Below are 24,488 nucleotides of genomic sequence, written 5' to 3'. Positions count from 1 at the left end.
GCAGAGTCTAGTGGGAAGAAGCAGACAATAAACAAAGCAAAGTAAGTAGAGCAGGTGAATCATTCTCTGAATTCAGTCAGTAAATAGTGTTAAGCACTGAGTCCATGGGGGATGCAAGAGGAATCTGGAACTCATTGGATTTCAGGCGGTCAGTGTCTGGGAGGAGAGGAGAACAAGGCCTGTGAGAGGTTCAGTAAGGGCACCAAGAAGGGATGGATGGGTGGATTTTTGGATGGATGGTTGGGTGGTTGGATGGATGGATGGATGGATGGTTGCATAGATGGATAGATAGATAAATGGTGGTCACTTCTACCGAGAGGGCATGGAAATGGCATACATAGCCAAGAAGGTCTTTGAGATTCAAGGAAGACTCGAGGTGAGTCTTGACTTTGTGTTCTGAGCAGACAACGAAAGATGCTCTATTCCAGGTGAAGGGTGTTCTAACCTAGAGCCTTGACGCTCGCAGTGTGGTCTGCAGACCAGCAGCAACCCTGCCCTGGAGCCTAGAAGAATGAATGAGCTCCGGCCAAGCCTGGGCTGCTGCCTCAAAATCTTCACTTCAGCAGGATGCCCAGGAGCTCCCTGCGCAGATTATCCGGGAGCTCTGAGGGCGGGTGAGGGCCACATGCACTGGGAAACTCCCAGGGGCAAATCCCTGCCGTGCAGAGGGATTGCCCCTGACCTGGGTGTGTGATCCTCAGCAAATTTTCAACTCACACAAAGGAATGACCATTAACACAGCGATTCTCATCCCTAACTCTACAGATACAGCTACTTTGGTCACCACCCCCCCCCCCCCCCCCAGGAAGATTCATCTGAGAAAAGCGAACTCCCAGCTCGTATGTGGCGGGGAGGCTGTGAAACAGATCTCCCTGCCCAGCGACAAGTGGCAGGTCCGGCCCCTGTAGGTGGCCCCACTGATGCAGACCCAGTGCCGCACTCCTGACACACACGTGTCAGACCGTGTTCCTTCCTGAGCCGGGGCGGATAGACCTGGGAGAGAGGACAGCGAGTCTGCAGAGAGAGGCAGAGCACACGGTCCCAAGTCCTCCTCATCAACACGCTCTGTTCTTGAGGAGCCGCCAAAAACCACTTATTCTCACCAAAATTACATCAGACTGAAAAAGCAAGCAGCGGAGCCAAGAGGCAAACTTCTCAAGAATGTTCTCCCTGCATCTCCGGTGCCGTTTGCCCATGTATGTCCTTCCAGCCATCACTCCCTCGACTCCCATCCCCCAGCCCTAAATCTATAGCAAGGAGCAGGGCCTAAAGCACAGGGGCAGGAGCTGGTTGGGGTGTGGGGACCCCTGGAACTGGCAGCAGTTGTTAAAAATGAAAAATGACGTACGTATCTGAATCTCATGCCTTGGAAGATGAGAAGGAAACTCTTTGCTCATCATCCTGTCCCCTTCCCCAACTGTTAGAAGGCTGGGGACCAGCGAGCTACTGGGTCTTCCAAGGGTGCCGTAACGGATGTGGTCCAGGAGCGGGCAGAAGCCGGTGTGGCTCAGTGGTTGAACGCTGACCTATGAACCAGGAGGTCACGATTGGATTCCCGGTCAGGGCACATGCCCAGGTTGTGGGCTCCATCCCCAGTGTGGGGTGTGCAGGAGGCAGCCAATCAGTGATTCTCTCTCATCATTGATGTTTCTGTCTCTCTCCCTTCCTCTCTGAAATCAATAAAAAATACATTTTAAAAAAATAAAATAAACTTCTTCCAATACGTTGCCTTCGGGGTGCTGTCTCACCGGGTCCCCTGTGTCCTCACCCCTGCGTGGGTGTTTTGTGCCCGTGTTCTTTGACGACGTTGGGTTACCCTTGTGTCCCTATTAAATGTAATCTTGCTAGTGCGTCCCCCACCACAGCCTGATGCCCTTCAGATCGCTCCCGCCACCAAGCATCTGATCTAGCCCTCTCAGCACTGGGTCAAAATAAGCATTTTTCCTGCGCCTCCAGCTGGGTCGTGGCTGGAGCATGCCCCATGAAGCTGCTCGCCCTGGGCAGAAATGAACCAGTCAGTTCTCGGGGGCACGAATGTCCATCCAGCTCCACGTCTGTGTCTGTTAGATGTATTAAAGGAGATGATGCCTCGGTGCATTGTGGGTCAGGGCTGCCGTTGCAAGCGGTTTGTGATCAGCCCGTGCATTCCATTGCAGCAACAGCACCCGTCATGGAAAATTACCTGGCGTGGGGGTCATGTGGCTCCCGGGGATGGCCACTTCCTCTGTGTGCCCCCCACCCGGGTGCACCGTCATAGGCTGTTTCTGAACAGGCAGTGATGTGCGCTCGGAGGAGGCGAAATTTAAATGTAAGACACGGCTGACAAGGAAGGAGCAAAGTCGAGGACCTGCAGTCCCCCGGGCACAGGGCTGAGGGACTGAGAGGAGAGGGTGGGAGAATGGCATGGGGGCCAGAGGCTGCGGCAGGCGGAGCTGACAGTGGGGGGCGGGGGAGGCTGGGGGGCGAGGAGGAGCGAAAGCAGCCAGCAGCGAGCAGGTGCTGTTTTCAGGACATTTTCTTCACGGGGCTTTGCTTTCTGTTCTGAGGTTCTGTTCTTCTTCAGTCCAGCCCAGAATTTGTTTTCCCATCACCGATGATGTTATATGTCATCTATTTGTTTATTCCCTGTGAGCCTGTGCCAGAAGGCTTCCTACCTACTCCAAACGTGGGGGAGTATTTGTGTATAAGTGTGTGTGCTCTTTAAGACCACGTGCTGCCGCTCCGCATGCGGGTGGGAGATGATGTGCGTGTCAGCCACGGAGCCCCGCAGGAGGCAGGGCTGCCCGCGGGCCTCTGTGTGCAGGGAGGGTACGGGAGCCTCACGGGGCTTTGCCCAGTGTAGCCCAAAGAGGCCTCCTGCTACCAATGAGCAAGGCCGTAGGCATCAGGAGCAAGGGTTCAAGTCCTAGCTCAGCCAGCGTGTGACCTTGGCCAACTTCCTGTACCTATTTCCTCATCTACAAAACAAGGATTCTTGCAACGGGTCCAGTAAGCCTACTAGATGCCCATCTGGTCAATGAAAGCAAAGCCCGCTGCTCTAGCAGAGACTGGGTCTCAGTCTCAAACCCTCCCCCATGCCTCCCATCCCTATTCTCAACCAGTGAGACCCACCAGAGTCCCCCCAGGTCTGAGCTCTGGGCTTCTAACCCTGTCCTGGGTGACTCCTCCCCATCTCCCCACCCCAGCTTTCTCCATCCTCCTTTTTGTTGTTGTTAATCCTCACCCGATGATATTTTTTCCATTGATTTTTAGAGAATGGAAAGGAGAGAGGGAGGGGAAGAGAGTAAGAGAAAGAGAGAGAGAGAGGAACATGGATATGAGAGAGACACATTGACCGGGCCAACGATGGAACCTGCAACGCAGATATGTGCCCTTGACCAGGAATCGAACCCGAGACCCTTTGGTGCACAGGCCGACACTCTAACAACTGAGCAACACCGGCCAGAGCGTTTCTACCTCCTCTTGATCTCCCACACAGAGGTACCCATCCTCTGGAGTCCTGTACAGGATGCTCTGGCAGAACACAGCACACCGAGGAGCCTGCGGTGTGAGCACAAGTTCAGGTGTGTGAGTCAGAAAGCTTTCACCTATGAATTCTTTCTGCTTCTCTGCCTGTTGCTGAACTTACTATTTACTGCAGGAATCTGGAACTTTCCACTGGCTCGGCTGTGCCGTGAGCGCAGACCTGGGATTGTATCCAGGCAGAGGCAAGCCTTGGGGACAGAACGGCAGCCTGTTGGGACCAGTGCTGGGGAACCCTCACTCCCATCCTTGGACTTTCTACTCCAGACACTCCCCCCTCCCCCCCACACCCCTCACCCCTCCTCTAGGGAACCCAGGACGGAAGTCAGTGACCTGAGGGGTCACATGGGGAGGAGCCACTGGAACCTGGCAGCCTCAAGACACACAGGTTTTCTGCATGTGGTGAACTTGAGGAGTGGGAGACCCCGGAGGGTCACAGAGGCGGAGGAGTGGGCAGTGGGCAGCTCAGGTTGTGGCCGCACCCCTGCACCAGTCTCCAGACCAGCCGGGTCGGTATAGAGCCGGTATTTCACTTCCGTTTCCCTGACTCCCGCCTGTCATTTCCTGATTTCTCCCAAACTCCGAGGACACGCAGGCGTTACTTATTCCCCTTAAAGTCCCATGCATTCTAGGCGCTGGAATTGTCACTGTGCAGGGGACATTGCTCCCGGCGCGGTCACTGTGCCAGCAAGCTCTGCACTGAGGTCTCACTGGGGTTTGCAGCACTTTCCACCGTGGTCGCTGGGATGGCTGTATAGTGACTTGGGGCCCAGACCCTGAGCGAGGCCTCATCCTCGGGTGCCGCCGATGGTTCTGACAGGAGGGAGTCCCAAGGAGGCGAGCATCGGCCTGTCGGACGGGGAGTCTCGTAGGCAGAGCTCTGTTGATGGCTTCTTAGCCCACAGTGGAAGGATGAATGTTTTACTTCTTTCTCTGTGTTTCTCAGGGAGGCCTGTAAGCCCGAACTTGAACTGGGAAAAGTGACTAAATCCTACCTGGGCCAGGAGGCAAATGTAGGAGGTCAGACCTTAAGGTGGACGCGCTGGGCCGGGGGGATCAGCCACCCCAGGGCCTCGGGATCGGCTGCTCCCACTCGGGTACAGTAGCCCGTGCCTCGTGACCTCACAGTGTGGAGACCCAGGCTGCTGCTCCATCCACGGCAAGGGGGCGGGCATCATCGATGTGAGTGTCAAATCGGACACTTTCCTGTCACCTCAGGTCTCCACTCTCATGCCCTCCAGCTCCTCGGTGTTCCCACCTGAGAGGGGCAGAGAGACGCACCCCACTGGGGAGACAGGAAGCAGGCATGGGCACCCGCCCCTCTGTGCCCCCTGTACCTGGGCGTGGCCCATTTCAGTTCACAGGGAGACGGGTGGAGCTCAGATGGGCTCACACAGCCAGTGTCCATTCCCAGCCCCCGGCGTTTCCACCATAAAACCAACATAACGTGGTCTGTTTCCAGTTTCAGACCGGCCGTGGCTGAGTCCTCGTCCTCTGCAGCATCCCCTGCGGTCCTCTTGTCTCTTGGCTGGTGGACGAGCTGGTGGGAACATCCGAAATGGCACCACTCACCTGTCTGGTGCGTCGGCACGTGTGGCTGGAAGGCCAGGCTCCGCTGAGCCTCCTGGGGGGAGCGCCGTGGTGGTCCCTCCGCGTGGTGGCCTTGGGGTCCCTGGGCTGTTGACCCAGGATTGCCTTCCCTGGAGCTGGAGTCCCAGGAGAAACTGCTGGAAGCCAAGCTTCCCACCCAGGCCCCCGCCTTCCCTTCCCCACACCCCCTGGGGAGGAGTAACAGGCCCTCCCTGACTCGGGGGGCCGGGGGGGGGGGGGGAGGACACAGACGCTCCGAGTCACAGTCTCCTTGTAGACAAGCTTGCAGGCGTGAGCTATTGCACCACCTTTGGACAAACACTGCCCCGGAGCCCGGTCCGTCTGTCTCGGCGCCTTGCAGACACGCAACACGCACGTCAGTAATCGAATGCATGTCCCTATGACAGCACTAGAGGCACGTTTACACAGGAAGTGCCTGGCCCACAGAGAGCTGTGTGTGCAGCCAGTATCCCCGTCGCCTCGTCGGCAGAGCGGCCGGCGCGTGAGAAGCCGGAGTTGTTCGTGCGGGAAGCGTGTCGGGAAGCGGCGGGAGAGGAGAGCGCGCTCACCCGCTCACTCACACGCAGAGCGTGGGCTCTGTCCTCTGCAGGAAGACGATGCGTTTCATTTTGCCCCCCTGTTGCTATGGTATCTGTCACGTTATTTATAACCGTGTCTGTTGGCTGCATGCATGGACGGGAGACGCTTTCCTGCTCCGGGAAGGAAGTCGGGCAAACAGGAGGCTCCACGTCCGGCTGGGCGGGCCGGGCCGGGTCCCTGCCAGTCTGTCCCCCTGCCTCCCGAGTTGCCTCTCCAGTTCCCAGCACCCCTCAGAAGTGGTCGTACCTGCATGCTGCACCCCGCCCCCTCCACCCGCCCCCCCATAACTGTGTCAGCCCCTGCCTCGCCTGGTGGGGGAGACAGTGGGAGGCGAGGCCCCAGGCCCTCGGGCTTCCAGCTGAGATGGTGCTAACACAGCACCTAGAACCACGTGGACAGTGCCGGTCCGTTTCCGGGTCTCTGCCTGTGACAGGCTCTCCCCTGCTGTGCCCCTCCCCGCTCCGTCCTGGGAGTTCAGGTATGAGCGCCTCTTCCTCCGAGCCCCAGCCTGGATACCCTCCAAACAGGGCTATCTGAGGACAGACCCAGACACAGATGTTGCCAAATGCTGTTGGACAAATGGGTGGACCCATGAGTAAGCAGGTTTCAGAACCAGCCACGAAGCCCTCAGCATGCCCTTCGACCTCTCCAAGTCCCTGTGCTCATCTATAAACATGGAAGTCTCCCGGCTGGTGTGGCTCAGTGGTTGAGCATTGACCTATGAACCAGGAGGTCACAGTTGGGTTCCATTCAGGGCACATGCCCGGGTTGTAGGCTCCATCCCCAGTAGGGGGTGTGCAGGAGGCAGCCAATCAATGATTTGCTCTCATCACTGATGTTTCTATCTCTCTCTCTTCCTCTCTAAAATAAAATAAAAAAGGAAGTCAACAGGATCTATGATTTTTTATTGAATCTATGATTTTTTAATCCTGCCTCACCAGCCACACAGACTTTCTCCAAATGTACTCCTTCGGTGCACGTCTATTAAACACCTTCTGTGTGTGAGGTGTCAGAAGTTCTGTGGGCCGAGGGTCCCTGCTCTCATGGCGCTTGCCGGCCAGCCAGGAAGGTGAGCCATGTGCCCGGGCGAGGGCCTGGCTCCGGGGCTGTGACCGTGACGGTGGGGACACTGATGGGCGCTTGTGCGGAGTCAGGGCCACGGGACGGGCTCACGGCTACGTCCCTGGGCCCGCTCCCCTCGCCGAGCCCGGCCGGGTGCTTGCTGGTTGCTCCTCAGGTACAGCCACAGTGCTGGGGTGTCATCAAGCCGTGCGGACTAGGAGAGAGTCTGCAGCAGGGGCACCTGTGTATGTTGGGGTCAGAGCTGCCGCCATCCATCACACGTGCACACTTGTCCATGCGGCGAAATGGCCACAGGTCTCATTTTCATGGTTTTGTCATTCTCTGTACAACAATAAAAAAAAAAGAAAGAAAGAAAGAAAGAAAGAAAGAAAGAAAGAAAGAAAAGAAAAGAAAAGCTCCATTCAGAAAATACGTGTCTCTTCTAATTCAGGCCTCTTTGGCTTTCGCTGAAGAAGCAGGATGCCGAGTCTGAGTCCTGGTGCTTTTCCTAACAGGAAGGAGATCGTTATTTAGTCTGTTAGAGCCAACAGGGGGCACTGCTGAGCTCGCTGCTGTGGGCGCCTGTGGCTCCATCCTGCCCGGGGCTCCCGGGGAATGCCCAGAATGCTCCTTTCTATGCAAAGGCCCACCAGGGAGTAGGAGCCCCCCCTGGGGAGCGTCCCCCCTGTGGGTGTTAACACCCCTGCATTTCCGGGTTGTCCATGGGAGCGTGCTGGGTAGGGTCACACCAGCATCGGGGCATCTCTTGAGCTAGAGAGGGAGAGCCCAGCAGGGGGCCTCCCATGCCAGGGCATGTCCATGCCGCCGGCCGGGCTGTGGATGAGGTGGCCAGGATGCAAGCCAGGGCACGAAGGTCTGATACAGTCTAGGAAGCAAATAGCCTCGACTTGGCTTAAAGGGTTAGGGCCGAATGTCCCCTTCCCGTTCTACCAGTCTGGCTTGTCTCACCGGAGTTGTTTTAGCAACAGGAACCAGCTTTGGGGTGGAAATGGCTTTCAATCCAGCACGTGGTGACGGGTCCTGGAAATGTCGAGTTGCTTGGTGACATTCATACTCAGTTTGCTCGCTCTGTCAGAGGGAGACAAGGACCCGCAGTGACCTCTTTGCAAGATCAGGTAGGGGGTGCCATCGACTGAATGTGTGTGTCCCCCAAATCCATGTGTTGAAGCCTTAATCCCTGATGTGATGGCATTTGGAGGTGGGGTGAGATAGACCAGTTGGTGCCCTCTGTGTCCCTCCACCCCGCCCAGCCGGTGTGGCTCAGTGGTTGAGCGTCGACCTATGAACCAGGAGATCACGGTTTGATTTCTGGTCAGAGCACATGCCCGGGATGCGGGCTCAATCCCCAGTGTGGGGTGTGCAGGAGGCAGCCGATCCATGATTCTCTCTCATCATCGAGGTTTCTACCTTTTTGCTCCCTTCCTCTCTGAAATCAATAAAAAAAATTTTTTTTTAAAAATGGGTTGACCCTTCCCCCAGAAAGGCAGTGACCCAACAAGAAAGGTTGGTGCTTCCAGAGCTGAGGTGCCCGTGTTGAAAGAGACTTTCCAGTGAAAACCCAAGTGAGTGGGAGGTGGCGCCCAGCGTGGGGGTGGGAGAGAGCGGACGCAGGAAACAGCCAGCCAGCCTCGCAGTACGGCGGGAGGCCGGGATGGGGCTCCGGGCCAGGCAGTGATCTGTTGCATTTTCTCATTTTCTTTAAAAGCGTCTAACAGCCCAACTCGATTCATTACCGAGCTGATCCCTCCTCAGGAGGCCGCCTGGGACACAGGAACCAAGACCCTCCACCCCTGAGGTGGTGAAGAGAGTCGTTAATGAGAACCATTTCTTCATAAACTGGAGCCCTATTTCTCACCCTTCCCATCTCCCTTTACTCCATTTAATAGAGAAATGGAATCTGAGATGAGCTTTTAATTAAAAATCTCATCATAATATACAAAATCCAGGAGATAAGGAAATTAAATATTAAATGTGGACTTTTTTCCTTCTGCCTACCCCCCCCCCCCCCCCCCCCCCCCCCCCCCGGTTTCCTGCTGCTCGGCAAGTGCCACGCTCATAGAACACGAAGACGAAGAGGAACTTTGGACAGCAAGGAGGACGAAGCTGCAGAGGTTCACGTCGGTGGTGAAGGGCCCATGGCCTTGAACTCATGGGTCCAGAACCAGAGCCCAGGATAGACAGGCGGCCTTCCACTCATTCTCAGGCAAACTCAGCCGGCGGTCGCCTGTCACCACAGAGCCCACCCAGCCCTCCGCCCGCCCACCCGGGCTAGGTGTCCTCGGGAACTTTCTGTGACCATTTCCATAGGAATTACCACCCACCGAGCAACAGCCCGGAGCTCTCTGGAGACAAGAGTTGGATCTCCTAGCCAGTGGTCGGCAAACTCGCGAGCCGCGGTTTGCCGCTCTGTTGACTAATGAATTTGCCGACCACTGGGCTAGGGGCTTAATCACAAGGAACAACAACAGCCTGTAATTATTGGAATCAAGAGTCTAGGTCAGTGGTCGGCAAACTCATTAGTCAACAGAGCCACAGTTTGCCGACCACTGTCCTAGCCCTCCCTTCCCAGCACCGGGCGCATCTCACAGTAGGCTTTCAACAGGCCTGTGTGGAATGAATGAATGAATGAATGAATGCAGCACATCTGGGTAGATAAAGAGTGATGGCAGATTGTCCTGCGCAAGGCCAGATGGTAACTGTTTTAGGCTTTGGGAGCCATCCACGGTCGCTGCCGCAGCCACGCAACTCTGCCTGCACCACATGCGTCGCCTGAGCGTGGCTGGGCTGCCGCAGCACAGTTTACAAAACAGGCTGTGGGTTGGAATTGGGCCAGGGGCTACGGTTTACCGCCCCCCCCCCCCCCCCCGCCCCCCACTACGGCCTAAAGAATTACCTTTGAATTCGGACAAATGCTTGTTTGGGTATTTGTTTTCTGTTGTTCCCAGTGCCCACGGGTCACTTTGCTGAGTGATGTCGGGTCTGCAAAGATTACGGCTGGAGGGGTCATGATTTCCTCCTCCTTAAAATGGGGAGGCGGCCCGCTACTTCCCGGTTCTTGGCTCAGCCTCTGACACTCCCACCTAAAACACCAGCCACGTGATGTCACCAACACTGAGACCTCAGCCTGCTCACCTTCCAGCTCTGACTCTCCTGCGGGCTCAGCCAGCAACCCCAGGCCACGGCTCCAGCTCCGAGTTAGCCCAGGCCCAGCCCCCTCACCCGCCCGGCCTCAGGGGGAGCCCAGGGGGTGGTAGTCGGGGAGGGGCTGACAGGCGATGAGAAGCAGGAGGAGAGCACCCAGCACCCTGCAGGCCTCTGCCCCAGCCCCTTCTCTCCTTCCTCCCAGTGTCAGCGGGAGGAGCACCGGCCACCTGGGAGACCGCTGATGAGGGGGAAGTGACGGCTGTTCCCCAGGGCCCCTCGGCTTCCCCGGGAGAGCGACAGGAAGTGTAACAAGCTTGCAGGTCGCACCTTCCCGTCCACCTGTTCCCGACAGATCGGCTTCCCTGTTGGAAAGATTCCACAACAGGGGCCCGGGACAAAGAGACACCCCTGCCTTGGGCACAGACAACTTCCGCTGCGGTCCTACCTCCTCACCTGGCTTGGTCATGTCGCACCGTGTTCATGGGGCCCCTTCGAATCCAGTGTCTTCAGATCCGGACCAGGGCAGGTCTCTGGGCCCGGCAAGCAGGGTGCCTCCTCACGCACAGCCCTTCCTCCCAAGGTCCCGGGTGCTTGGCCTCCTTCCAGAATGCTCGACAGTTATGGGGGAGGGAGGAGATTAGTTTCAAAACAGTTCATCTCTTTTTTTCTTCATGAGGCATCCTAATGTATTTGAGGGGGTAAGAGCCCATTTGTTGGATGCAAGGAACGTCCGTGTTTAAGTCTCAGCCCCGAAGCTCCTTAGTGTGTGAGCGTGGGTCTCGCTTCCTCATCTGTGAATGGCCTGCTGACGTTCCCGCCTCACAGGCTGGCGGAGAGGGAAAGGAGTTCACGTAGGCTCTGAACAGAGTTTGGGACGTGGTCCCTGGTCTTTGTCATCGTCACCGTTGATGGGAGAGTGACATTCGTCTGGCAAACGCTATTATGTGCCAGGGCTGCGTGATGGAGGAGGGGGCGATGGGGGGCGAGGCCTGCGGCCCATGCTTAGAGCTGTTCTCCCCAGAAAGATAACCCAAGGCCAGGGAGTGGAGGGCCGCGTCTCCAGCCTGTCACCAGGAGTGATGCGAAACGTCCCCACTTGTCCCTTCCTGATGACAGCAGGCAAGGCCACCGCTGAAAGACAAGGACTTCTATTCACAGGAGCACAAAGGAGCCGGCGTATTAACACCTGACTCTGCAGCGGGAGAGGCAAGGGCGCCGAGGGGGCTCCGAGGCAGGCCCTGCCCGGAGGACGCTGGTGGGGAGGGCCAGCAGAGAGCTGCGCCCAGGTCCCCCCGCAGCAGGTGACTGCGGGGTCTGGAGGAAGGACCCAAACGGGGTGACCTCCACGAGGCCATCCTCATTGCTGTGTCTGACAGTCGGTCCCTCACTCACGTTCCTGGGATGTCTTACTTTCAGTTCATCCGTTTGTTTCGGCCTCACCCTGTGCTTATGCGTCAGTGGAGGCTGGTCCTGTTCTTCCTGTCTTGACTGGTGAGCTGACCAGTGACTGGTGAGCTGACCAGTGACTGGTGAGCTGACCAGTGACATGACCCGCCTGGTGGCAAAGCTGGGATGCAATCAAGACTCTCCACCCTTCAGGCTGAAGGTCTTTCTCCTATGAATGTGTCCCACCCCCTTTCTGATGGTTCCTGAAGTGCCGTCAGGAGCCAAGCTGGTTCCTGGTCAACTAGCCAGGGGAGCTCACCGTCCGTGCCGAGGAAGCTGGCTGTCAGTCACGCTGCCAGGCTGTGGCTCTCAGCAGGGGTGCTGTGCCCACAGAGTCCTGCACCCCACCCCTGGGTGCCCAGACTTTGGAATCTGATGGAGCAGGAAGATCTCAAGGAATATATATATTTGGTTAATCCTCACCTGGGGATAGTTTTTCCATTGCTCTTCAGAGAGACTGGGAGGGAAGAAGGGGTGGGAAGGAGAGAAAGAGAGAGAGCGAGAGAGAGAGAGAGAGGGAGAGAGAGAGAGAGAGGGAGGGAGAGAGAGAGACACATTGACTGGTTGTCTCTGCAAGTGGCCCCCACCCTGGGAGCAGTTTCCAAGAGTCTCGTGTTAATACTGCGTCAGTAGCTCTTACTTAATGACCCGCCTGTACCTGCGACTCTTGCCTCATGGTTGCCTCCCAGTCTCCAGATGGGCGCAGCCGTGTGGCTTACGGTGGCCGCTGAGATGCTGGAACACTCCGTGCAAAGGCTCCTTCCGCCGCCAGCCAGCTTCCCCGGGGACGTGGGGAGCAGGAGAGCTGCGTCATTTTATCCGAGGGCATTCTAGAGAAGGATTTCCTGGGTCATCATTTATACCAAAAACATGTGCTGTTTGTCTGAACTTCACATCTAACTGGGTGTCCTGTGTTTTTGTTTGCCAAATGTGGCTACTCGGTCCCCGCTGATCAGCCCCCAGGTGACTTGTCAGCCGACTGCAGACACAATGAGTGAGGGAGCCCGGTCGAGATGAGTGCACCTGCTCCACTCAGTGGCGCGGCCCCACAGACCCCCAGGCTCCAGAGAAAGCAGAATGTCTGCGGTTTTCAGCCACAGAGTTCCTGGGTGGTTTCTTACGCAGCATCAGCTGACTGATACACCCAACATATCACCTTAGAAGCAGCACTCTGTGAATGAGCTGTAACGGCAGGCAGCCCTCAGAAACACCAGCGTGTGCAGAAACGAAACTTGCCTCAAGTACAACCTTGTGATAACTGTGTCTTTTCTGAGGTCTCTGACTACCCACCGTGGTTTGTGTTAGCATTGCTGGCACAGTGAGGTGTGCAGTGTGTGTGTGTGTGTGTGTGTGTGTGTGTGTGTGTGTGTGTGAGCTCCCCACCCCTAATTCTGCGGATTTGGAGAGATGCTGTCTTTTTAAATGTGTGGTCGCTGTTCGTCTCTGAAGTACCTGTTTGAAGCTGATTGGTCAATGGTTCCAGGAAGCCACCATGACAGAGGTCGATTGTGCTTCAGACGCCTGTGACTTCTAAAACCTGCGCCAGAGAGGGCTGGTGATTAACTGTGAGGCTCTGGGAGAGCGAAATGCACGCAGACCGGGCCTGCCTCCCTTCCTTCCTTCCTTCCTTCCTTCCTTCCCTTCCTTCCTTCCTTCCTTCCAGCCTTCCTTCCTTCCAGCCTTCCTTCCTGCCAGCCTTCCTTCTTCTTTGCCTTTTTATTATTATTATTAATGTCACAGGAAATGTGAGTGCATTTCCATTGGAATAATTTCCAGTAATACCAATGTATATAGCAAAAGGCAAGGCAATGCCTCTAATCCTTCCCCTCCGCCCCTCCCCCAGACAGAGCTGACCTCCTGTTGCATGTTCTTCAAGTTCCCAAACACACAAACAACTCTGTGTATACACACACAGGAGATAATAACATAATCGTGGTTGTGAAAATGGCTGTTTTCGCTTAAAATGTCCCCCGCAGCGCCTGACTCTCTTCGGATGGATGGAGAGTTTTTCTTGGGCATGCTGAGGATTGTTCATCCTCGTCCCTGTTAATGGGCATTTAGGTGTTTCCACTGTCTACGTTCGAAACAGATTTCCAGCTCACATCCTACGAGGAACAGGCTTGGGCCCAGGAATGACCTTCCCTGGGGATGTTCTCAGGGAAGTGGAATCCCGGGCCTGGGGGGCCTGGGAAGTGTTGACAGCCATTGTCACGTGTACTTTCCGGAAGGCTTCACCCATTTGAAAGTTCCTCCCTCAACAATATGTGCAGCTTCCACCTCCAGCTGTCTCCCCCGTCCAGGATCTGTCTCTCCTCTTTGCCGAACCAGGAGGCGAAAAGCCTTCACTCACTCTTATGTGAATTTCTTCTGTGATGAACGGAGGGGAGGGTTTTCCCACGTGTCCGTTGGCCATTGGTTTTCTTCTGTGGCGTTGCCCTTTCCTGTTGACCTCCTTGGCCTTCTTGGTGATTAAAACAACGTTCTTTATGCGTTTCTCTGGATGTTGATGAAAATATTCATAATCCTTTATTCCAGTAGTTTCATCCCTTTAACTTCATTGCATAATTGATAACCATAAGCTATTTTTTTCACTTTTTATTATTTATTATTATTATTTTAATATATTTTATTGAGTTCAGAGAGGAAGGGAGAGGGAGAGAGAGATAGAAGCATCAACAATGAGAGAGAGAGTCATGGATCGGCTGCCTCCTGCACGCCCCACACTGGGGATCGAGCTCGCAACCGTGCATGCGCCCTGACTGGGCATCGAACTGTGACCTCCTGGACCATAGGTTGACACTCAACCGCTGAGCCACACCGGCTGGGCTTTTTCCAATTTTTAAATAAACTTTTAAATCTAGGACAGTTTTAGATTTACAGAAAAATATTGAAGCAATACAGAGAGTTCTCACAGACCACCTGATCCCGCCTAGTTCTAGTACCTGGCCTTAGTGCAGGACACTGTCACCATGAAAGCACCGGAGTAACATTATCATTAACTGAAGTCCATCCGCATTCACGTTTCCTTGCTTTTACCGAGCGACCTTTGTCTCTTCTAGGAGCCCCCCAGGACAGCTTGTCCCTCTGTCACCACGTCTCCTCGGGCTCCCCTCGGCCATGACAGTTTCTGCTTCTCGATGACCATGGCGGTTTCGATGAGGACGGGGCAGGTATCTTGTAGAATGTCCTTTAACTGGGATCGGATGTTTTTGTCATGACTAGACGAGGGTTATGTGTGCACTGAGGGGGGAAGACCTCCCAGGAGAAGCAGCGTTCTCCTCACATGGTATCAAGAGTCCCTCCTGTCCACACGACCTGTCACTGTCCACGTTAAACTTGACGGCCTTTCTGAAGCAGTGTTGTCCAGGTGTTTCCACTGACAGCCCACCTTTACTCCCCCTTCCCACAGTGTACATTTAAGAAGGGGTCACATGTACAGCCCACCCACAAGGCATGGGTGTGGGTATTCTCTACTCCCTAGAGGGCAGAGTAGCTACATAGATGCTTTGGAATTTCTCTGCGCTGAAGAACTATCTGTGGCCCTAGCCGGTTTGGCTCAGGGGATAGAGCATCAGCCTTCAGACTGAAGGGTTTAGGTTTGATTCCAGTCAAGAGCATGTACCTCAGTTGTAGGCTCGATCCCCGGCCCCAGTCGGGGGTGCATGAAGGAGGCAACCAATCGATGCGTCTCTCTCACATGGATGTTTCTCTCTCTGTCTCTCCCCCTCCCTTCCACTCTCTCTAAAAATAAACGGAAAAATATCCTCGGGTGAGGATTAACAAGAAAAAAAAATTGTCATGTTCTCTACTTGATTTATTTATTCCACTGTTTATTTAGATCAGTATGGACTCATGAGTATTTACTTTATACTTCGGGAATAACCCAATAGTCTTTACTTGTTTTGCTTGAGTTGTTCCCACTTTGGCCACTGGGAGTTCTTTGATGTACTCCCGTGTCCCTTTGGTAGCTCTCCTTCCTCGTTGTGACTATTTTTTTTTTTAAAATATATTTCAACAGAGGAAGAGAGAGGGAGAGAGAGAGAAACATCAATGATGAGAGAGAAGCATTGATCAGCTGCCTCCTGCACGCCCCACACTGGGGATCGAGCCCGCAACCCGGACATGTGACCTGACTAGGAATCAAACTGTGACCTCCTGGTTCATCGGTTGACACTCAACCCCTGAGCCACGCCAACGGGCTGTGACTATTTTTTTTTTAACACTCCCTTACTTTCGGGCATTACAAGGCTCGTCTTGTGTATTTTGTGGCCCTGTCTCAGAATATATCTCTTTCTCCAGGAATCCTAGTTTCTTTTCTTGGAGAATGGTGTTAGCAAACAACATCGGGTGGGAGGTGTGCGTGTTGCCGGGAATTGGTACTGTCAGGCTTTGATTGGATTTTAACCACCCTACTCGGCCTGTAGTGGCAACTGATTGTACATGGGATTTGAAATTCCCTGAGGACGAATGGCATTGATAATCCCCCAACCCCCGATGCTTATTTGTTTGCCTTCTGCATAGCTTCTTGGGTGAGGCGTCTCTACAGATCTTTTGTCCATTTAAAAAATCGTGGTAAAATATACATAACATAAAAGTTACCATTTAACCATTTTAAAGTATACATTCACATTCTTGTGTGATAATCACCAATACTCGCCTCCAAAATTCTTTCATTTTCCAAAAGTAAAACTCTCCACATTCAACAATAACTGTGGCCTCCAGTACCCACCAGCTTATGCTGGGTCCCCATCTGCACGCTCCCAGTGTTCTCCAGAACCTCTTATTTAACATGCGTCATAACTGTGAATAATTAAAGACACTTGTAGGTTTCTGACTGTCTCCCCGACTGAGGGCTTGGAGGAGGGCGCGGTGCGTCCCGGGCCTGCCCTCCCTGCACCTCCAGTGACTGAGCCCGACTCTGATTGCCTGCCTTCAACCCCTTCCTGCTCGGAAGACCTGGGGGGAGTTCTCTCTTCCTGAAACACGACCTGCTCAGTGCATTCGGAAACACGTCAGTTTTCAGCACAGGCCGGAGCCGAGAACAGGGCCTCTGATGTGGGTTCGATTTGAAGGTGGTAATGGCCTCATCTCCGGCGGAAGATCGAATATTGGGAGCGCTTGGCAAATCCTGGCTGTTTGACAAGGCCTTACAGAAACGAGAGGCACTCAGGGGACCATTAGCTGGTTTCTAAGCAAAAATGAAAGGGAACAGAGAGAGTCCGGGAAGGTAGACCCTTGAAGGATCAGAAAAACGGACTGATTCAAGACCCAGATGGCAGAAAATAAAACCGAGAGTCTGTATCTAAATGAGCAAACCCTGCCACGGAGATCAGATTGGGCATGTGGTCTTTCCACTGAACCCTGACCGAGATAGGTAGCACGCGATTGAGAGAGAGAGAGAGAGAGAGAGAGAGAAAAAGAGAGAGAGAGAGAGAGAGAGAGAGAGAGAGAGAGAGAGAAAGAGAGAGAGAGAGAGAGAGAGAGAGAGAGAGAGAGAAAGAGAGAGAGGCATGGGAGCGAGGAAGCAAAGTAGGTATGAAAAATGCGTCCAGGAAAGACCTTTGGGAATGGCTGTTGGCTCATAGAACTGACTGGAAGAAAAAAAAGACCTAACATCTACTAAGGTTCTGTGAGGACTGTCTAACCAATGATACCACACTTTCAGACTAACACAAATCCTTGATGATTTGAGGCTTAAAACAGCCCCTGGCTCTCTGACCTTCTGTCAGCAAACAGCAGACTCCAAAAAATGCAAGGACAGTTCCTTCCCCGCACCTCGGTCATGAAAGAGAAGAAGCAAGAGAAAGGCTCCCAGAGGGTAACGCGGGACCACTGAGGGAGACAGGCCTGCTCGTTCCTCCTGAAGAGCCGGACGCAAGTCTGGGACATCGCCCTCTGCCAGGGAAGGCGGCCTCCGGCCCGCCCGCGCGATGCCCACATCGCTGCAGGTCAGCAGGTCCGTGCCGGCTCTTCTCTCCTTTTGTGCGTGGGAGATTTCACTGTGGAATTCCTGTCCCTGCCCCACCCTGTCCCCGCTGCTCCTCCATCTCTTTCTCTCTTTCCCGCCTGCAGGTTGGAGGTTAACACCTAGGCTGACCCGAGAATCATGTGCTAAAAAAAGCAGTGTGTGCCCTAACCGGTTTGGCTCAGTGGGTAGAGCGTCGGCCTGCAGACTCAAGGGTCCCAGGTTCGATTCCGGTCAAGGGCGTGTACCTTGGTTGCAGGCACATCCCCAGTAGGGGGTGTGCAGGAGGCAGCTGGTCGATGTTTCTCTCTCATCGATGTTTCTAACTCACTATCCCTCTCCCTTCCTCTCTGTGAAAAATCAATAAAATATATTAAAAAAAAAAACACACAAAAAAACGGTGTGTCCTTTAGCCTGGGTCCCTGAGGGACCACGTGGAGCAGAGCCCTCTGCAGCCACACTACACGGCTGTGCCAGAGAAAAACCAATGCATCATGTGTTAGGATGTCAACATGATGGAGTTATTTGTTACAGCATTTCAAGTTAATTGTCCTGACAAGTACATTGAGTGACTATCTCGAGCCCCACAGCAACTCAGACAAAAGCAGGCCCAGAACTCAGGTCTCGCGACCCCCATCGAGTAGGCATTCTATTGAAAACGTGCCTTATGCTGAATCTGAAATGACAGTCTCTCCCCCACGGCCCACCGTGTTCACCAGAACAACGACACGGCCCTGCTCTTCAGCCGACCGACCTTGTCTGGGTTAGCAAGCGTGATGGAGGCTGACCCAATTCTCTCCCTCTCCCGCGTTGAAGGATTTTATGAAGGACTGTAAGTACACGATCACCCTCCTCCTTCGTGAGCTCAGACAACATTTCTGGGCTGTTATTGCGTTTACTGTCCTTGCTCGCCAAGGTACTTTTATGACCGTGGGCACAACTGCCTCGCTCTGGAGAAACACAGGACTATCCCTCGGCGCTTCATCTAATGTGTCACAGTATTTCTAACAGCAATTACTCTTGTGTGTGTTTTTGTGAGAGCCTCTCGCCAGCAGGTCCCCTGACGACACTGGGAGGGGCTGGAGGGCTCGGACCCTGGGACTCAGCTTTCTTGTTGTGACAGCAGCTCTTTCCAGACCTGTGCCGACAGCCGGCTCCTCGCTCTTTCAGCCCCCCACCCTCGGTCTCCTCGTGCGTTTAAAGGCTCCAGGTTAGAATTTGAAGGCCCGGGGCTTTTGTGCAGCAGCAGAGAAAAGACACAGACCATCCTGAAATACACCGAGCTCCGGAAGCAAGGGCGGTGCGCACCCTTAAGCAGAGTGATGTTCTAGAAAGCATTTGTTTACTAAGCACGTTCATAGATAATCCATTTTTCCCGCGACAACAGTTTGGGTGGGGGGGGGTGCTGCATTATAACTTGTCCCATCGTCTTTGAGATTCAGGTCTTTTGGGGCACCCTGGGAAGACTCCGCCACCCCCCCCCCCCCGTCTCCACCCCGTTTCATTTAGATGCCTTTTCCTTTTTTTGCTCTCCCATCATAGTCTAAGCTTATTTATATATTTTTAAATTTATTTTTAAAATTAAGTTTATTGGGGTGACATTGGTTCACAAAACCACACAGATTTCAAGGATACAACCTAATAAAATATCATCTGCACATTGCATGGTGCGTCTCTTTCTGTTCCCACCGCCCCTCTCCCCCCCACCCCTGCCCACCTTACAGGCCACGAACTACGAGGAGGAAGAAGTGTCTCCCGGGAAACCTGATGACAGAAAGATAAAGAGACCTAGCCAAGGACTCAGAACTGGGGACAGGATACAGGCCTACGTCCCACACCCGTGCCATTTCTATTACAACTAAACGCTGTTCCTTCCCACGGGGCTCAGGGCAGCAAGAATTGCCAGGGCTCTGCCTCCTTCAAAGTGCTGCGTCCCTGTGAAGAGTAGTCATAGGGACATTTCTTGCGCACTTACTGTGCCCTGAGCACTGTGCCCAGAGAATGATGTGCATTATCGCATTTAGCTCTTGAGAGGGCTAATTAGCCCAAATTAATACACAAGCTATAGAGAGAGAGTGCTTGCAGGAATGAGTGAGCAGCAGGGCTAGGTGTGCAGCCCAGAGCTGTTGTAGGCTTTCCCACCCGCGTCCGTCTCCGGGAATAAAAGGAAATGCGTATTGTTCTTTACAGTGTGTGGCTTCCGCGGAAGTCACAGGCATTTCCACGGCATCTGAACTGTCGGCCAGCTCAGGCTGTGGGGACCCGATGACCCAGAGCGGCAGGAGGCCGTGGGGACACGTGTCTGCCCGGACTCCTTCCTGTCCCATGGCCTCGTTTTTCCAGAAGGACCGACCGCGCAGTCCGGCATCCACCCCTGTGGTCGGCCTCCGATGGCTCATCAAAGCCCCTGAAATGCATCGCAGATGGGTTCCTCTAGGCCTGTGGTCGGCAAACTGCGGCTCGCGAGCCACATGCGGCTCTTTGGCCCCTTGAGTGCGGCTCTTCCACAAAATACCACGGCCTGGGCGAGTCTATTTTGAAGAAGTGGCGTTAGAAGAAATTTAAGTTTAAAAAATGTGGCTCTCCAAAGAAATGTCAATCGCTGTACTGTTGCTATTTGGCTCTGTTGACTAATGGGTTTGCCGACCACGGCTCTAGGCCGACACAGGAGGGCCACCCGGGACGGGCCACCCGGGACGGTCCTGGACACAGGGCCCATGAAAGGGAAGAGCCACTGTTGCAAGTGGCCCAGGCCTCTGCTGTTTCCTCTGTGCCCAGAGCAGCGTCCCCTTCATCCGTCTTACACTGTGATCAGATACAACCTTGATGGGATGAAAGCAGAGGTCACGTGGGACACACCGCGCTGGACGGGCTGGGAGAAAGGCGCCTTTGTACCAGGGAGGCGGCGGGCTGCGGCGAGGGGTTTCTCCTCAAAGGACAGGCCGCTTTGTTCGCTCGGTGCTGACCTCAGCGCTCCGGCGGGAGGCCCTGCAGCCTGTCTGCCTGCGGAGATGTGTGGGCTCCTTTGTTTGCAGAAACCGCACTGCTCCCAGGGAGGCTATTAAAATAGGAATTGTGAACCATTTCCGGGCAACGTTTTTTTTTTTTTTTAAAAACAAACAAACATTTTGCCCTAACCGGTTTGGCTCAGTGGATGGAGCGTCGGTCTGTGGACTGAAGGGTCCCAGGTTCGATTCCAGTCAAGGGCATGTACCTTGGTTGCGGGCACGTCCCCAGTGGGGGGTGTGCAGGAGGCAGCTGATAGATGTTTCTCCCTCATCAATGTTTCTAACTCTCTATCCCTCTCCCTTCCTCTCTGTAAAAAATCAATAAAATATATTTAAAATTTTTTTTAATTGATTTCAGAGAGAAAGGGAGAGGGAAAGAGAGAGAGAAACATCAATAATGAGAGGATCATTGATTGGTTGCCTCCTGCACACTCCCCACCAGGGATTGAGCCTGCAACCCGGGCATGTGCCCTGACCGGGAATCGAACCGTGACCTCCTGGTACATGGGTCGATGCTCAACCACTGAGCCATGCCAGCCGGGCTCCGGGCAATGTTGTGATTGTCCAAAAATATCAGACAAAATGTAAACTGGTCCCCACTCTCCATTTGCTTCCAGTGTCAGATGTCCCGGGAGCACCGAGGGGCCCTGGGTGCCACAGCTCTCTGTGGTCCCACTTACGCTCTCTGCCCACACGGGTGCTGATTCTCTCCGTTGCTGTTAATCCTCACCTGAGCATATTTTCCCCATTAATCTTTAGAGAGAGTGGAAGGGAGGAAGGAGGGGAAGAGAGAGAGATGAGAGAGAGACATTGTTTGGTTGCCTTCAGCATGTGGCTCAACCTGGGTGGGGATCAAACCTGCAACCCAGGCACGTGCCCTTGACCGGGAATTGAACCTGCGACCCCTCAGTGTGCGGGGCAACACTCTAGCCCTGAGCCACACTGGCCAGGGCTGGGTTCTCTTGTAAGGGCTGGCATTCCAGATCACTGTATTTGACTTGCACCTGGAAGGAGAAACAGCAAAAGGGAACGCTGAGTTCAGGGGACGTTTGGGAAGAAAGGCGGTGGGGCCCGGGCCCACGTTTCCCCGCCATCCGCGGGAACCGGGCCAGACTTGGGGAGATCGCTGGCGAGGCCAAGTGTGAACGTGTGAGCTGAGCCTGAGCCGGGAAACCAGGCTTCGTGTCGGTCCAAATGCCAGGCACGTCACGTCTCCGCAGGTAACGCGATGAAAATCAAGCAAAGTGTTTCATTTTCCCAGGCCGGTTTTCACACTTGATGGCACTTTTGGCGCCGTGATTCCTGCTCTCCTTCCAGCAGGGCCTCTGCGCGTGGCCGCTTTGTCTGCCTGCTGCCTCACTAACCACGTACACTTCTTCCGAGCAGATGGGCTGCTGCAGCACACCTGACTGCCGATGGCTAATAATGCCAGTTTCACCAAACCGACTGAACCTGTATTTGTGTGTGAAGCGTCCTGTTTCCCACCCCCTTGCTATGTCATGAGTGAGATCAGCCTTGCTATTTTTCGTGAAACAGCACCCTATCCCCATGCCTTCCCACCCACATCTCCCTTCCCCATGTGCAGTGGACACATACGAAAAGAGCTGCAGAGATTTTGTTCAGGAATAAGAAGGAAGAGAGCCGGCTGGGTCCCCCGGCGCTGTCTGCTCCTCCCTCCTGCAGGGGACAAAGCGAGAGAGGACGGAGGGGAAGGTTACCCGTGGGGAGAGGCCCCGAATGCAGAACAGCAACAGACACGCTAAATCAAAGCCGGGACAGTGACCTTTTTTCCAAGTGGGGTCTTTCCCCTGCCCCCCTCCCTCCTTCAACCCCACAAAAGAATTCCTCTTAGAGAAAACGAAGATAATAAGGTCCTAATTGTTGTTTTCCAGGGTGAGGGAAGCATCCTAAAGGTGTCACAGGTATTTGGGGAAAGGGTGATGTGGCCAGGGCCAGGCAGGGTGGAGGTGGTGCTGATTGCTTGGTCCCATAGGTTCCCCAGATCCCGAATGCTTCCTGCTCCTCGCGGGAACATCACAGAGGCCTGCAGGCTGCCTGCCCGCCTTTCAGAGGCGCGGAGACAGCCCTTTGGAGCCTGGGCACAATGACCACTGAGTTTCATCCTCACAGTTCGGGGCCACCCCGAGCCTTTCTTCTGCGAAGAGAAAGGTGGGGGTTGCAGGCAGTGGGTGAGGACAGTGCAGCGGGCTGACCCGGAGCTGCAGGGGGCTCTAGCCGGAGCGGGGCGAGCCAGGTCGCCAGGCCGAACCTCAGAGAGGGCTGCTCTCAGATGCGCTCACCCCTCCTGTGTGCCCTTCACCCCTTCACCTGCTTGGGCGCTTTGAAGGGAGACAGGTTCACCCCCCCTCAGCCGGGGAGGGAGAGGGAACAGAGGCTCGGGGACAAGGCGCCGAGTGGAAAGCGGCTCCTGCGGGTTTGCAAAAGGGAGGGCAGGTCCAGGGGAAGAGGCAGCCCGAGGCTTAAAGGTCATGTCTGAGCATGACCTTCCCACGCTCACTGTCCCCAAAGTCAGAGGGGACTGGGAGCGTCAGCGCAAGGCTGCCCTGCAGGGCCCGCGGCGGCTCCTCCTGCGATGGATGGAGGGAGTCCCACCTGCAGTCTCTGCTGAGATTCCGCTACAAAAGGTAGCATCAACCTGCCCGCAAGGCTCAGTGGTTGAGCATCGACCTATGAACCAGGAGGTCACGGTTCAATTCCCAGTCGGGGCACATGCTGGGTTGTGGGCTCAATCTCCAGTGTGGGGGGTGCAGGGGGCAGCCGATCAATGATTCTCTCTCATCATAGATGTTCTTATCTCTCTCTCCCTCTCCCTTCCTCTCTGAAATCAATAAAAAAAAATCCTATATGATGTGCACTGACCACCAGGGGACAGATGCTCGATGCAGAAGCTGCCCCCTGGTGATCAGTGCACTCCCACAGGGGGGAGCGCTGCTCAGCCAGAAGCAAGGCTCACGGCTGGTGAGCACAGCGGTGGTGGTGGGAGCCTCTCCCATCTCCGAGGCAGTGCTAAGGATGTCCGACTGATGGCTCTGGGCCTATGCCATCAGTCGGACATCCCTCGAGGGCTCCCGGACTGCGAGAGCACAGGCCAGGCTGAGGGACCCTCCCCACTCCCCCCCCCCCCCCCACCGCCCCGCCGAGTGCATGAATTTCATGCACCGGGCCTCTAGTGTAAATACATTATCTCACAGCGCTGGAGGGTCAGAGGTCTGACGTGGGTCTCACTGGGAGGAAACCAAGGTGTTGGCAGGGCTGCATTCCTTCCAGGAGCTGGAGGGAGATTCCATTTCCCTGCCTTTCTGGTTTTCAGATCAGCTGCATTCCTTGTCTTGTAGCCACTTCCCTCAATTTCAAAGCCAGCAGCATAGCATCCTCTGCTCTCTCTCTGAGATCAAACTGACTCTAACAATCTCTCATGGCCTCCCTCTTCCACTTAAAAGACCCTTCCAATTGCATTGGGCCCACCAGATAATCCAGGGTAATTTATTAATTAGCAATCTTAATTCTACCCGCAATCTTAATTTCCGCTTTCTGTAAAGCATACATAGTCACAGATTCTGGGGGATTAGGACACGGGCATCTTGAGAGGCCATTATTTCACCTCCCCTGAGATCCACCCCCCAGATCTGAGGCAAGTCGACCAACGTCCCAGGCCTGTGACCTCATCTGGGGTCACTGACCCCATAAAGATGGATGAGGTCTCCTGCTATCAACTCCCAAGCCCCTCCCTTGCACAGTTTATTGTAACTCCTTGTCTATCAGCTGTATTCTTCCTCAGATTGGAACTTGCATGAGGCAGGGAACCGTGTCTGATTAGCTCAGCCCTCAACTCCAAGCACAGAGTGTATCACTCAGCATTTGCTGCTTTAACAAACATCCCCCCTACACACCACCACCACCAATCTCACTGAGTTAACAATGACTTATGAAAAGCTACAGATTAGATTCAGGTCTGTTCCATGTGTTTTCACATTCAAAGACCCAGATGATGGTGGAGGATGTATAATCCTCTTATGGGGGTAAAAGGCAAAACATTTTGAGAATAATAATGCCTTCTGCCCTAATTAGGATCTGACGGAAACATTCCTTACCAAACAGATGACTAGATG

The sequence above is a fragment of the Eptesicus fuscus genome, chromosome 19 (genome assembly GCF_027574615.1).
Source record: "Eptesicus fuscus isolate TK198812 chromosome 19, DD_ASM_mEF_20220401, whole genome shotgun sequence".
Lineage (NCBI taxonomy): Eukaryota > Metazoa > Chordata > Mammalia > Chiroptera > Vespertilionidae > Eptesicus > Eptesicus fuscus.
The sequence above is the reverse complement of the archived record's forward strand: the minus strand, read 5'-3'. Positions refer to the sequence as shown.